We start from the raw sequence: 15,651 nt of genomic DNA, 5'->3' as shown, positions 1-15,651 counted from the left end.
ATGCGGTGATTGATTCGATTTTCAAGAAGAGCTTTTGCAGAAGAACGTTTGTAGTATCCAAATGTTATCAACAAAGTGGTGGCATCTGAGATGATTTGTCGGGCCAATGGGGTGTTTCCCGACTGCTTTTTCTTCAAGTTCTTCTTTAGATTCTGCACTACAGGTGACAAATATACGTTCTCTACTCGATGAGTGGGGCACGTCTTGGTTCCTGATGGCAACACCCCAAAGAACTAGCAGGACAAGTGGTTGTGGGTCAACTAGGATCGGGTCGGCCGTGGGCGATACAGGGCGAACAACTTTGCTGATATTACTCCTAAGCTATACCCTCGCAACTAGGTTATTTCTGATCTTCTGAAGACCACTCACGTTGTGCCTGAGGAGTACTCAGAGGTTTTGCTTGCCGATGTCGGGATGAGCCCCTTTTGGTGGCGCCGAGGGAAGATGCCCATCTTTTACACTCTTATAGATGATGGGTAGTTCTGCTTTCTTTCCTACTATCCTAACTTCTTCCTCCCCCCCTTCTGAGAAGAGGAAAAGAAGGAGGATTCATCTTTGGAAATGATTATTTTGTTTATGTATTCTTAGCTTACTTTTGCTTTTGTAGGTGCTGAATCCCCTCTTTCTATGGACGAAGTCCTGCGGAAGCGGTATCGGGGAAGTTGGAGCATCGGGAAGCTGATCTTGTTGAAACGCTTCCTCCCCCCTGATAGGCTGGCCGGATCGCAATGACTACTCCTCCAGTGTCGCCAACTGTGGAAGGGTCGTTAGCGACTGTCGAAGAACGGCCACGGGCTACTCGGCCCATCACGACGGTTGCTCCACCTTCTGTTGTATGTTCTGGCCATACGGAAGTAGTTGAGGATAGCAAGGATGGCATTATTTCTGACGTCCGGCGAGCCATGGCTAAGAGGAAGGCCATCGTAGACATGGGGGAGACCTCCACTGATTTCTTTAATATCGGGATGTGAGTTCAATCGAGGCGTAATTTTACTTGTTTATTAAACTCTATCTCCTCTACGCCTGAGGCGGTTGTTGTGATCCCTGATGACGATGCGTAACAGTCCGATGGTGTTCAAGGGGCGATTAAACAGCCCATTGTTTCTATCCAAACTATTCCACAATCTTCTTCTGATCTTTCTCCCCTCCAAGGGACCCCCAGGAGGGGGGGGGGACGAGCTGCATGAAACCCCGCCCAACGGAGGAGCTCCTATTGGGGGTGATTTTAGATCTTACATGTTTTTTCCTTCTTGTAGTTTGCATTATGATTCCCGTTTGTCTGTCCACACCAATCTGTAGAATTTTCTTGTCGTGCATTTCCACTTGCTACCGTCACCGATATGGAGGCCGTGGGCAGCCCCACATTGGTTCATAACATGTCATATGCTACTACCCAAGTGAGGTTATATCTGGTCACTGGTGCCCATCACATTCAACTACTTAATGAAATGGAAGTTTCCATATGGGTTGTGGTGCTCGAGAGGTTAAATTGAAACGCCGGATTGCTGAGCTCGAGAAGGATGTTCATGACTTCGACCAAAGGTGTGCCCTGCTTGCCTCATAGAAAATTGTTGCGGAAGAAATTTGATCTGCCTTAGAAGCGAAAGTGGACTCCTTGGCCCAGGCTAACGAGGGGCTCATGATGCAAAATAAGAGTTTGGAGCGGGATGTTTGTGACAGCGATGAGTTCCTCGAGGAGGCCCGAGCTGAGGTAGAGGTTGTTTGTCATGACTGGGACTGGCTCCTACAGGTGGGAGTTGTGCGCATTATATATAAGCTAATTGAGCATTTGGAGTTCACCAGTACTGTTAGTCGGATCAGGCATGCTGCATTCGTTTTTGGTGACGAGTCCATTCGCAGCGGGTTGAAGGCTGACGTGGATTCTGGTTCTTATGATCCCAATGTCAGTGATTCCCGATCCAATTACACTACTAGCCTCAATGATTCCCTGCTCGTTTTCGCCACTATGGATCATGCTTCTCTCTTGGGCTTGGGGCATTTAGACATGGCGGGTATGCAACAACTTTGTGCTCTAGAATATGTTGACAAAGTTCCTGATGACATGCTAATTAAAGGAGCTGGTGGAGATAGTGGTGGCAATGGCAGTGATGGCGATGGTACGGTGATGGGAGGCGATGGTGATGGTAGTGATGATCCAGTTGATTCTTAAGGTACTTTCGTACCGTGTGCTACCCCTTGGGGTGCGAAGGAATGTATGAAGCTTTTGTTACTTGTTGTTGCATGGATTATGGTAGTATTTAATGGTAGTGGCTCTCTTCACCTTGTTTGTAATAACTTTGCAACGTTTGGTAATATGAATGGTGTTTTCTTACGCTCGTTGTTGTTGCTTTTGCTTGCGATCTGTTGCATTTTGTATGCATGGTTTTGTTTTGAACCCCTGTTATTGTTTCTTTTCATTATTCGAGCGTAGGATCACAATGTAGCTCTAGGAGATTACTTTCAGTTGTTAGGCGCAGGGGATACACCAGGTATCTTTGGTAACGGTTGTTATCCCTACGGGACCTGATCGGATACTGATGTAGACCGTTCAAATATATTGGGTATAAGGTGGCTTGTTCTTATCCTTTTAAATTCACTAAGTGTTTTAATAAGATGGCTATTCTTAGCCTTGTAAATACAGTACGTATTTTAATAAGATGGTTATTCAAGTACACTGAGTATTTTAATAAATCGGCTATGCTTAGCCTTGTAAATACACCAAGTATTTTAAAAAGATGGCTATTCAAATACACTGAGTATTTTAATAAAATGGTTATGCATAGCCTTGTAAATACACTAAGTACTTTGGTAAGATGGCCATTCAAATACACTGAGTATTTTAATAAAATGGCTATGCTTAGCCTTGTAAATACACTAAGTACTTTTTTTTTTCGTAAAAGGAAAAGTGAAGTGGTGGGCCCACATGCACTAAGCCTTGGGCGTTGAATGTCCCCCGGGTGATCAGTCTGGCGGCGGATTTCTTTTCTAGAAGTGAAACTTCCTTAGATTTCTAGTGTTCCATGTTCTTGAGATTTTCCTTCCCTCCATTTTTTCGAGCGTATATGTGCCTTTGCGGTGGGCCTCAATGACCTTTTTATGGTCCTTCCCATGTATGGCCTAGTTTTCCTTTCGACTGGGCGTGGTTTGCCTCATTTTGCATTAGGACGTAATCTCCTACTTTGAAAGGTTTCTCTTTGACACTCTGGTTATAGTACCTTTTCCACAACATTTTGTAGGCCGCTTGACGGATGTTTGACCACTCACGCTTCTCTTCGATAAGGTCCAAGTTTACTCTTAGATCCTTGTGGTTGCTTGCTTCTTCAAAATGGGTTTTTCGGAGTTATCCAATTGTTAGTTCTACTGGAAACATCGCTTTCATGCCGTAAGTTAGGCTAAAGGGGGTTTCTTTCATGATCGTTCTTGGCGTTGTCTTGTATGACCATAGCACTCCCGGTAGTTCCTTGACCCAATTGCCTTTAGCTTTTACCAGGCTCTTCTTAATTCCATTTACCAACATCTTGTTGGACACTTCAGTCTAGCCATTAGCCTGGGGGTGCACTACTGACGTGAACCGTTTCTCAATTCCTTTCTCGGCGCACCAACTTCGAAACGAGTTCTCGGCGAACAGCAATCCGTTGTCATTGATAAGTACCTTCAGTATTCCAAACCTTGTTATTATATTCTTCCATAGAAACTTTATCATCTATCTTCCAGATATGTATGCTAATGGCTCAACTTCTATCCACTTGGTGAAGTAATCTACCGCAACTACTAGGTACTTTACTTTGCCCGGGGCGTCTGGGAATGTTCCAACGATATCGATTCCGCATTGGTAGAAGGGCCATGGGCTAGAGATACTTGTCAGAGGCGTCAGTGGGTTCCCTTGGACTGGGGAGTAAGCCTGACACTCTACGCATTTTCATGTTGCCTCCAACGCATTTTGGTGTATGGTCGGCCAGTAGATGCCTATCCGAAGTATTTTTCTTATAACAGACCTTGCCCCTTGTGTGCACCTGCTGGGCCAACGTGTGCTTCTCGGAGTGCCTCTTTTCCCTTAGCTTCCTCTACGCATTTTAGCCATGGCGTTAGGAATCTCTTCTGATATAGTATTCCTTCTATGATTTCATATGGCGGCACTTTGATCCGTACTCTTCTAGCTTCTTCATGGATATCTGGAAAAATGTTGTGTTGCAAGTATTCAACTATCGGTGTCATCCATATGTAACATGCTAGCTCTAGAGTGTGTACCCTCCGTTTGTCTATACTTCTCTCTTTGAGTACTTCTAGTAGGACTTTCTTAGACAGGTGGTTGAAGCATGTTGATGCTAGCTTATGGAGGGCGTCTGCTCTTCTATTTTCCCCTCTTGGGATTTGCTTAATGATAAACTATTTGAGAGTCTTGACAAGTCGTTGCACGGATTTCACATATTTCTCCATTTGCTTGTCTCTCACTTCGAATTCTCCATTGATTTGAGTAGTTGCTAATCTTGAATCTGTCAAGGCTATTATCATTTGTGTGCCCATCTATCTTGATAATCGTAGGCCGACGAGTAAGGCCTCGTATTCAGCTTCGTTGTTAGAAGTGTGAAAACCAAAGTGGAGGGTGTAGGTGATCTCTTCCCCCACTAGGCTTGTAAGCTCAGGCATGCCCCAATCCCTCTTTGCTTGATTCTCCATCGGTGTATAGGGTCTACCTCGAGCCATCCTCTGGCTGGCCTACACCTAATGTCTCTTTCTTCTAGATTGTTGCCTTAACTTTGCCTAGAATTTCAAGGAGAAAATCCGCTAGCGCTTGCCCCTTGTTGATGGTTCATGGGCGATAGCTAATGTCGTGTTCCTCCAGCTCGATTGCCCATTTTTCTAGTCATCCTGACGCTTCTGGCTTGAGTAGTATTTATTTGATCGGAAAATTTGTTAGTATTTCTACCAGGTGTGCTTGGAAGTAGCGCCTTAAGTGTCATGCTGCGTGGATGAGCGCCAACACTAATATTTCCAAGATAGGGTAGTTGTTTTCTGGGCCCTACATTATTGGGCTGACGAAATAAACCGGCGCTTGCCTCCCTTCCCTTTCTACCACCAGTACTGAAGAGATGGCTTTTTCTGAGGCTGAGAGGTATAGTTGCAACGTTTCACCGGAGATGGGGTTGGCCAACGTAGGTAATTTGTGTAGGGCTTCCTTAATCTATTGGAGTGTTGTTTCTGCCGCTGTCATCCATTGGAAATTTCTCTTCTCGATGCATCCTTTAGGAGTGTGGAAAAATGGAAGGGCTTTCTCTTTTGACTTAGAGATGAAACAAATTAGTGCGGTCAGCTTACCGTTCAGCCCTTGGGCGTCCCTTAGAGTGTTTGGGGATAGTACCTCCATTAGTCCGTCCACATTTGTCGGGTTGGGTTGTATTCCTCTCATGGTGACATAGTATCCTAAGAATTGGCCTTCTTCAACACCGAAGGTCCGATTCCCTGGGTTTAATTTCATTTTGACCTTCTCCAATGTTCTGAACATTTCTTCCACGTCCTCCAACAGCCTCCTGTCGTTTGGGCTTTTTATGACCATGCCGTTGACGTATACTTCGATGTTTCTTCCAATTTGCTTGGTAAAAATAGAGTCGGCAAGGAGTTGATAAGTCGCCCTTGCATTCTTCAACCCAAACGACATTTTGGTGTAGCAAAAGGCCCCATGATCCATGTACAAAGTTGTTTTCTCTTCTTCTTCTTTGCTAATCAAAATTTGGTGGTACCCCTTATATGCATCTAGGAAGCATTTTAATCTGAAACCTTGCAAGGTTTCGACTTGTTGATCAATTTCTAGTAATGGGTAGCAGTCTTTGGGGCACACCTTGTTTAGATCGGAGTAATCGATGCACATCCACCATGAGCTGTCGTGTTTCTTTACCATGACGGGGTTTGCAATCTAGGTTGGGAAAACTGCTTCCCGCAATATTCATGCATTGGTTTGCTTAGAAACTTCGACATTGATTGCCCTGTTCCTGTCTCCCCCTGGAACCCTTTTTTCTGTTTTGTTTCCTTGGTACCTGGCAAGATCATGAGCTTGTGTTCTATAACCTCCCTGTCTACTCCTATCATGTCTGTAGGGATCCAAGCAAAGACATGCTTGTATTTCTGTAAGAGGCTAATCAATGCCTGTCTTGTGGCTGGTGGAAGATTGCTACCTATACCGACCGGTTGGTCCGGGTATTCTCTATTGATGTTTTCTTTACCACTTGCCTGCTTTACCCGTGACCTCTTGCTTTCCTGCATGATGTCTTTCGGCTACATGATTTCATAGCATCGTAATTCTCTTGGTGGCGTTGCCAGGACCATCTGTGGCCTTCTGCTATGTTAAACTTTATCACTCTGTGCATTGTCGACGGGACTGCACCGAATTTAAGTAGAGCCGTCCGTCTGAGGATGATGTTATGTTCTGTTGGGTGCCTTATCACGACGAAATCTATGATAGGTTTCTTCCTCTTTGTTTTGTCATGGTTGGTCAGTGTGAAAGGCAAGTGGATCTTACCTAAGGGCCACAAGTTGTGCCGTGTGGAGCCTGTTAATTGCCTTGTTGTGGGTTTGAGGCTCTCCTTCCACCTTCCGGGTAGAAGGCGGAAACAAGGATCATAGATGATATCCGTTGAACTACTGATATCGATGTATACATGGTGGATTGTAATATCTTTGATGGACCCTTGGATTATTAGGTGGTCGCCGCCTCACCAGCCTTCCGGTCGGGGGTCTTTTGCTGAAAATGTTAAACCCTGCATGGATCTAGTGAGGTTTTCTACACCATCGTGTTCCTCCTGCCTTCCCCTCTTTGGCCTTATCATCAGGATTTTGTGAGGTTGGTCGTGCTCCCTGGCTGTATCTTTGACGTTCTCGGAGTCAAACTTAGCGCAAAGGCTTCGTGCCACCTCGATGAGGTTCCCTTTCAATTGTTTTTCTTCCAGTTCCCTTTTTAACACTGAGCATTTAACGGTTTCATGCATTTTACTCTTGTAGCACTCACATTATCGTCCTTTTCCTCCTTTTGTTGGTTGATTGTCGGAAATTGTGTAGACATTTGGCCGTCTACCTCATTTTTCGTCTTTTTAAAATGGCTTGAAGCGTCCTTATGAGCGTTTTCCTCGCCCAAAGTGTCTACCCCCGCCTGGAGTCTCCATGTGGCACGATGGTGAGCTATGGCACTTTACGACCGAGGTGTTCATGGCTTATGAGACAACAGTCTCGGGTGGAGGCCCCACGTGAAGGTGCCTGCTATTAACCCTTTGTCGTGGCCTGGGATGTGTAGTGTGGCGTTGGTGAACCTGGTGAAGTATTCTCCTACCGTCTCCCCTTCCTTCTACTTGGAAACAATTATCAAGTGTGAATTTCCCTTGTATTTACGCAGTTGCATGAAATTCATCAAGAAGAAATAATTTAGTTGACCAAAGTTGTAGATGCTCCCTAGCCGTAGTGTTTTCAACCACGTTCTTGCATTGCCGTATAAGGTTTTCGGGAAGTACATGCACCAAAATCGCTCGTCTAGCATGAGTGAGGTCATCGTGCATTCGTAAGTTTCGATGTGGCTATCCGGGTCTGTGGTTCCATTGTAGGTTTTGAGATGTGGTCACTTTGCTGTGTTTGGGATTTCGTAGTCTAAGAGCTTTTTGGCGAACAGAGATGTTACGTTACGTAATAGACAGTCTTGGTTTGGGATGGTAAGAGTACCATGTAGGTTATATGGCTGGGTGGTGATGTAAGGTTGCATTAGAATGTTGTTGTATGCCGAATGGGGGGCAGAGCAGCAGACAAAATTTAAAACACTCAGACAGCGGTTATGCGAGGCACCGATTTTGACCTTGCCGAAGGGAGATGATGACTTCATGGTGTACTGTGATGCTTCGATCATAGGCATGGCAGTGGTATTGATGCAGCAAGGTCACGTGATAGCTTACGCTTCGAGGCTAACTATCCGACGCACGATCTAGAGTTGGTGGCTCTGGTGTTCGCCCTCAAGATTTGGCGGCATTATCTCTATGGGGTCTGGTGTACCATTTGGATGGATGAAAAGAGTTTAAGGTACCTCATGGATCAGCTGAATCTTAATATGAGGTAGCGTCTGTAGTTAGATGTTGTGAAGGACTACGACTCTGAGATCCTTTACCACCCGGGCAAGGCCAATGTGGTGGCCGACACCTTGAGCCGCTAGGCGGTAACGGCCCCGATTCAAGACATCTGTCTGAGGATGACGGTGATCACTCCATTGTTGGAGCAGATTAGAGAGGCGTAGGTAAAGGGCCTGAAGGAGGAGCACCGGAAGTGCGAGCGGATCATAGGTCCGGTGGCCTCCTTTGATTACAATAGTCGTGGGCTGTTGACCCTGCATGGGAGGGTCTGGGTACCGTACTGGGGTGGAATACGGCAGATTGTGATGGATGAGGCTCACAAGTCCAGCTTCTCCATCCACCTCGAGGCGACGAAGGTGTACATAGATCTTCTTCCTGATTACTGGCGGCCCTACCTAAATCGTGATGTAGCATGGTACGTGGAGAGATACTTGACCCGCAGGAAGGTCAAGGTAGAGCACCAGAGGCCCCACGACAAGATGAAGCCGCTAGACATTCTGGTGTGGAAGTGAGAAGATATCATTATGGACTTCGTCACTAAGTTCCCAGGACCGCATGTAGGGTTGATTCGATATGGGTCCTCGTGGATCGATTGACCAAGATTGCTCATTTCATCCCGATCCCGAAGAGCATATCGGCCGAGAAGTTGGCCGAGATTTACGTGCGTGAGATAGTGGCACGACATCGAGTGCCTGTCTCGGCGGTCTCAGACCGAGATGTCTGTTTCACTTCCAGATTTTGGAGGCGGTTTCACGATGAGATGGGTACTTGTCTCCACTTTAGCACCACTTTCCACCCCCAGATGGATGGACAGAGCGAGAGGAAAATTCAGACTCTCAAGAACATGTTACGCGCATGTGTTTTGGACTTCGGTGGCAGTTGACATACGTATCTTCCGTTAGCGGAATTTTCTTATAACAACATTAACCACGCCAGCATACACCGACCTCCCTTCGAGATGCTCTACGAGAGGAAGTGTAGGATCCCAATCTGTTGAGGGGAGGTCGATCAGAGAGTCATGAGGAGTACTGAGGTAGTACTCAAGACTACAGAGCGGATCCAGTAGGTCCGGAGCAGGCTCTAGACTGCTCAAAGTCAGCAGAAGAGCTATTCCAACAAGCGACATTTAGATTTGGAGTTTTAGGAGGGCGATATGGTCCTCCTGAAGGTATCGCCTTGGAAAGGTGTTATCCGATTTCTGAAGCGGAGCAAGTTGGGCCCTAGGTATATTGGTCCTTTTAGGGTTATAGCCCGGGTGGCAAGGTGGTGTATAGATTGGATCTTCCAGCAGAACTCATCCATATCCACAACACTTTCCATGTTTCCCATTTGCGAAAGTGCTTAGTGGATGATTCAACGATTGTGCCCTTCAAGGATATTCAGGTTGACGCCAGCCTGAACTACATTGAGAGGCCGGTGGCGATGTTGGATCACAAGACGAAAACCTTGAGGAATAAGGTTGTTCAGCTAGTAAAGGTGCAATGGCTGCACCGCAAGGGTTCTGAGTGAACTTGAGAGCCTGAGGAGGATATGAGGGAGCATTACCCGGAGTTGTTTCTAGATGCAGCACACTTCGAGGACAAAGTCTAAGTTAAGTGGTGGAGAATTGTAACGCCTAATTCCTGGTACGCATTTAATAATAATTTATTTATTTTTGTAGAGCTACTCGACGAGTTGGGAGCCCCAGACTTGTCGAGTAGAAACGGGATTGGACGCAGAGCTTAAGCAGTCTACTCGACGAGTTGAGAGCCCTCGACTCGGCGAGTAGGTCTGCCAGAGTGTATGACATCCCCAAAATCTCGGCCAGAAAAGACCGATTTTCATTTATGCTTTTAAATATTTTCAGAGTAAATCCTTTTGATTTGAAAGAGTTGCGGAATTTGTTCCCAAACAAAACATGATAAAATAATATTTATCAAAGCATTTCATCAAGAGATGCATTTCATTATATAATCAAAACTCAGGATGTCATGTTCCGATACAGACCATAAAGCATAAACGATAAACATTACAAGTCATTCAACAAATATATACATATACAGACTTGTAAACAAAACAACAAGATGATCCATCCATCTTACGCCCTTGTGCCACTTCCTGTAATACAAATAAAACTGAGTGGGTCAGGCTTGGGAGCCTGGTGAGCATATAGGGTTTTCAACCCACAATAAATAAGTTATATTTAATTTCACCAACCAAACACTATCCCGATTACCCATTCCCGTTATCCTCACTTTACGTCCCTAAAACAACTATCTCAAGGGACCTAATCTAGGATTTTCATCGGGACGGACATCACTGCGAAGGGGTTTCCTCAACAATAGATATCCTAAAGGCAACCATGAGGGGGATAGAGTACACCGGTGAACACATCGTTCACAACACCTACAGGTTATGAACCTGCTAGCGTTCCACTGGACTGTCTAGAAAGAGTCCGTGGTCGTTATCCATACTCCGCTGAATAACTAGATCAACAACAACAACAACAACGAGGCCTCTCATCTGTTTATTACACACCAACTATCTACCCATGTTCTACCCAACATATTAGTAGATAAAAATATACATTTGTATACATAGTTTAAAGAAAACCTGTATAGCATGCTTGAATCAACACATATATCACATAACAGATGAGGCACACACACACATAACACATATCTCATAAAGAAATAAGCAGATCTGTAAGATAGAAGAGAGTGAATACTCATTCACACATAACACAACCAAATATATACACATAACACATATTTTTATATAAAATACTTCGTATTATTGTATTAGAAGAAATAACTACACACTCACTTGATCAGAAGACGATCCGACAGCACTACGGCTTATAGAAGTAGTATTCCTCAGCAGATCTGGAAGATCTCCTCGAAAATCGAACTTCTCGCGGGTAGAGCTTCGACTCGGGAACCGCGCTTCTCGGGATCTTCGGGGTTTCGGGACTTGCCTCGGGGCTAGAGTATGATACCGGGGCTTCGGGGTAGCTTCGGCACGAAAAACGATGCAAAAGACTAGAGAGAAGAGAAGAAAATGAACAACAAATGAGGCTGCCTTCGGATCCTTTATATAGAGGCTGGAGCCTCGGAGTACGCGGGGCGTACAGGCGTACGCAGCGCGTACGCATCCGAAATCGTCATTGCATGCGTCATCCGAAGTGTCGACACTATCGGAGTTACGCGATAGCGTAACCTCGTACGCGGGGCGTACTCCGGATTACACCGGTGACACGGCTTCGGATAATGCCTCCGATTTTGAATTAAATAAAAATACAAAATGATTAATAAACTTCGGAAATTCATAACTTCTTCATACGAACTCCGTTTTCGACGTTCTTTATATCCACGCGAAGGTGAGACCATGCTCTACGACTTTCGTTTAGACTCCGTCGGCTAATTTTGACTTTATTTTTATTAATTATTTTTAATAGGCCGCGACAGAAACTTTCGTTATAAGTTCATAACTTCTTCGTTTGACGTCCGTTCTCGCCTAACTTTTTATCGCTTCGATACCAACAACGAGATCTTCGATTCTCATTTAGATTGCTTCGGCTAACAACCGCTCGATCTCAATTCGAGTATTTCAGGCTGTATACCGCTAAGCCGGAACTTCGATAAATCATAACTTCCTCATACGAAGTCAGATTTGGGCGTTCTATATATATTCGGAAACCTTGTTTCGACTACTACAACATTAACCAAAGATATTAAGTTTATTTTACACTTAAATTTTGACGCTTATTTTTATTCTTAATTAATCAGACCACATAATTAAGCAATTAAGCACAAAACACATAATACTCAAATAATACATTCTTATTATTTCAAAACGGGTTACAAAGGTTAACCTAGACTATTATATTGCTAAAAACGGCAAGCCCGGAAACACAGGCGTTACAGAGTGAAACCCTAATTTCCAGGTTTCGCACCCTATTTAAGCATCTTAATCCCCACTAGAACTCGATGAGTTGGTTCGTGTTGTCCCGTTTCAGCTTAAGATAGAGCTCGAAGAGTCTGAGAAGGGACTCGATGAGTTGATTCGCTAAATCACGACTATGAGCAGCTCGATAGAACTTGACAAGTCAAGGGGGATGACTCGGCGAGTTGGTTCGCGATTTCAGGATGGTTGATTTAAAGAACTCAGCGAGTTAATAGGTCGACTCGGCGAGTTGGTCAACCTATAATGTTGATTTTGACCAAAACGTTGACTTTGACTAGCGGTAAAATGGTAATTTTACCCTTAGAAGAATTATCAGTTTTTGACTAGTGCTTATTGTGATGATGTTAGTCGGGGAGTCGATTGGAGCAGCCATCAGAGATTCCTTACACGAGATTTCAGCAGTCCGCTTGAGAGCTGAGTTTCCTTCAGTAGGAACGGATCTAAGGCACCAAGGTCGGCCCGTATATGTGATATGTTAGTAGTCGGGTCTGGGCGGGGCCCGAATCTCATAGTAGCTGAGTGTGGGCAGGGCCTGAATCTCATAGTACTATTGAGTATAGTTATGTTATTGTTGATTGAAATAGATATACTTGTTGTCTGTGTGATACTTGTATGCATGTTAGACAGCGGAGTGTGGGTGGGGCCCGTATCTCCTAGTTACATGTATGTATATGGTACGCGGTAGTTTGGGGAGACTCACTAAGCTTCGTGCTTACAGTTTTCCGTTTTGATTTCAGGTACTTATGGTAGCAAGAGGAAGAGCTCGTGATGATTGCAGTGCATACACCATTGAATCAACATGGGATGTTTAGACTCTGATATTTGACACAATATTTTGATATCGTATATTATTATGATGATTTGAGATACATTACTTATTTTCTTTTTATGAGATGAAAATGGTATTTATGATTTTTATAAATAATCAAAACGAAATTTTTTGGACCGTATTTTTGGGATGCTTCATTTTTATACTGAATCCCTCTATTAGTCTGTACAGGACAAGGGTGTTTGACCCGATAGGATCAGGGACGTTGATTGGATAATCGCATCCTTCAATTTGTCAAAGCCAACTATTGGTTCAGGAGGTAATGCTCTAAGTATCTGCCTTGTCGCCTGAAGCCATTATATTTGTCCTGGAGTAGAAGGCGCCACTAATGGGGCTGAACCTTCTCCGGGGGCGCCCTGCTCTGAGGGGTGCTAGCGGGCTCTAGATTCCATCGGGCTTGATCCACTAGGGGCGCCATGCCTTGGGGCATTCTTTGGCGTGTCTTCACGTGACTTCTTCGTTCATGCCAGGGCACGTCATCAGTATAATATTATAATAGAATAAATTTATGTAACATCCATAAAATTCAAAAAAAAAATTAAACTTTTCAAACATTCCAAACCATCCATTGTTTACAAATTGTTTTAAAAATAATTTAACAACCGAGAAATCCCAGAAATCATAACATAAAATGTGAGTAGGTGTACGATCAAGCTTTCGCCTTCCCACGATCATTCGATGTACCTGAAATAAAATCCGCAACTATAAGCCCAAAGTTTAGTGAGTCTTCCCCAAAATACCACCACATAAACAGAACCGATAACAACATGCATAATGAGCCTTCAGCCTGACTGGACCACCTCGCAAGGCCTTCAGCCTATTTAGACCTCTCTCAAGCCTACAACATGACTAGACCACCTCACAGGACCTACAACCTATCCGGACCGCTAGTCGGGCATTCAGCCTGACTGGACCGCCTCGTAGGCCTTCAGTCTATCCGGACCACCCTGGGTCTGTTGGCCTACAACACAAAGCATGACCGCCTCAACCCAACCACACACACATACATGTCGACATATATAGCAATTAAACACATAACCAGTCTACAGACAAACAAGCAGATCTTACAGATCAGTAAGCATGGCATCATCCTATCTATCAGGATACGGATCTAACAGATCAGTACACATAGCATCATACGATAACTAGGATAATAATCCAAAAGGGACGACCTTGGTGCCTTCGACCCTATTAGTATAGTGAGGAAAACTCACCTTACATTGTCAAACTGATCTGAAATCCTCCGACTGCTGACTCACTGAAAATCTCTAACTATCACAATAAACGAATACTAATCAATAGTTGGAATATCAATCTTGGCTAAGGGCCCAAACATAGGGTAATAGTCCATTTCCCTAATTTAGGCCAAGGCGCAACTCCCAATCCTTTATCCAAAGGTTCAAATATGCAAAGCCCATAATTGGCCCAACTTTCCAAATTGGGCCCAACCTAGTAATTGGGCCTCATCCTAAGGTCCATTTCCATAATTGGCCCAAGACACTTATATTAAGAAAATCCAGCAAGGGCCCAAACGAAGTTGGCCCAAAACCATAGCCCAACTCGCAAAGCCCAAAATCGCAAGCCCACAGACTGAGTATGTGGGGTGTACCCAGCTATACGCTTGGCATACACGCAATGTGGCTTGTACATTGTGCATATCGGCTGGTACGCCCAACGTACCCCCTGTTAAGCCCATTCTCTCATTAAGTTCTTAATACCTTAAGATAACACCCCAAAATGTAGATCTGACCTTATTGAGCTAAGAAAACACATAAAGTTGATAACTTTACATTCGTACAAGGCTAGACAAGGCTCTTTAGATCAAAAAGGGCTTAAGACATGACTTAATGCTTGCATGGGACTCTTAACTTCATAAAGGTGGCAATTTTATGCATGAGGGGGCCATTGAGAACCTAGATCTAAAAAAATAAACCTTTTGGGATGTCCTAGTCCAACTTACACCCAACCATGGCTAAAAACATAAAAAATTGAGCCACTAGTGTTCAAGATAAGAACTTGATACCACAAAATCTTTGCAAAATAGGTAGAGGTTCTGGATCTCCAATATCCCACCAAGCTATGAGATTCACCTCCTTCTAGAGTTTCTTCAAAATGGGCACAAACACACCAAATTTACTTCAAAAGATCCAAATGTAGGATGGGAGGCTAAAAGGGACATTTGAGGCCAGTTCTAATAGTTAAGGATGAATTTATACGGTGCAACAACCCATATTAGGGTTTTCTGAATCCACACGTATGCCCAGCATACCCCAACGTATGCCAAGCGTACGCTCCTAAAGTCTCGATCCATCTCAAGCCAGTACGCTATGTGTACCATGTAGGTACGCCCCGTGTACTAGCTGCAAGGATAAAAATGCAAAATTCCAAAGTTTAAGGGGAAAAAGGAAACTTATCAAAAATCGAGATGTTACAACTCTCCCCCACTTGACTCGGTCATCATCCTCGAAGTATGCTGCAACAAATAGTTCTGGAAAATGCTCCCACATCACAACCTCGGGCTCCCAAGTCCACTTAGATCCCTTCCGATGTTGCTACTGTACCTTTACCAAAGGTATCTCCTTGTTACGCAGAACCTTTATCTTCCTCTCCAAGACAGCCACCGACTGCTCAACATAATTAAAGCGTTCGTCAACCTGAATGTCATCCAATGACACTACCGCATCCTCATCTAATATGCACTTCCACAATTGCGAAATGTGGAAAGTGCTATGAATCTGGCGGAGCTCCTCCAGAAGGTCCAGCCTATACGCCACCTTG

Source organism: Lactuca serriola, chromosome 5 (genome assembly GCF_051521515.1).
Source record: "Lactuca serriola cultivar US96UC23 chromosome 5, Lser_US96UC23_V15, whole genome shotgun sequence".
In the NCBI taxonomy this organism is placed as follows: Eukaryota; Viridiplantae; Streptophyta; class Magnoliopsida; order Asterales; family Asteraceae; genus Lactuca; species Lactuca serriola.
Note: the sequence above shows the minus strand (reverse complement) of the source record.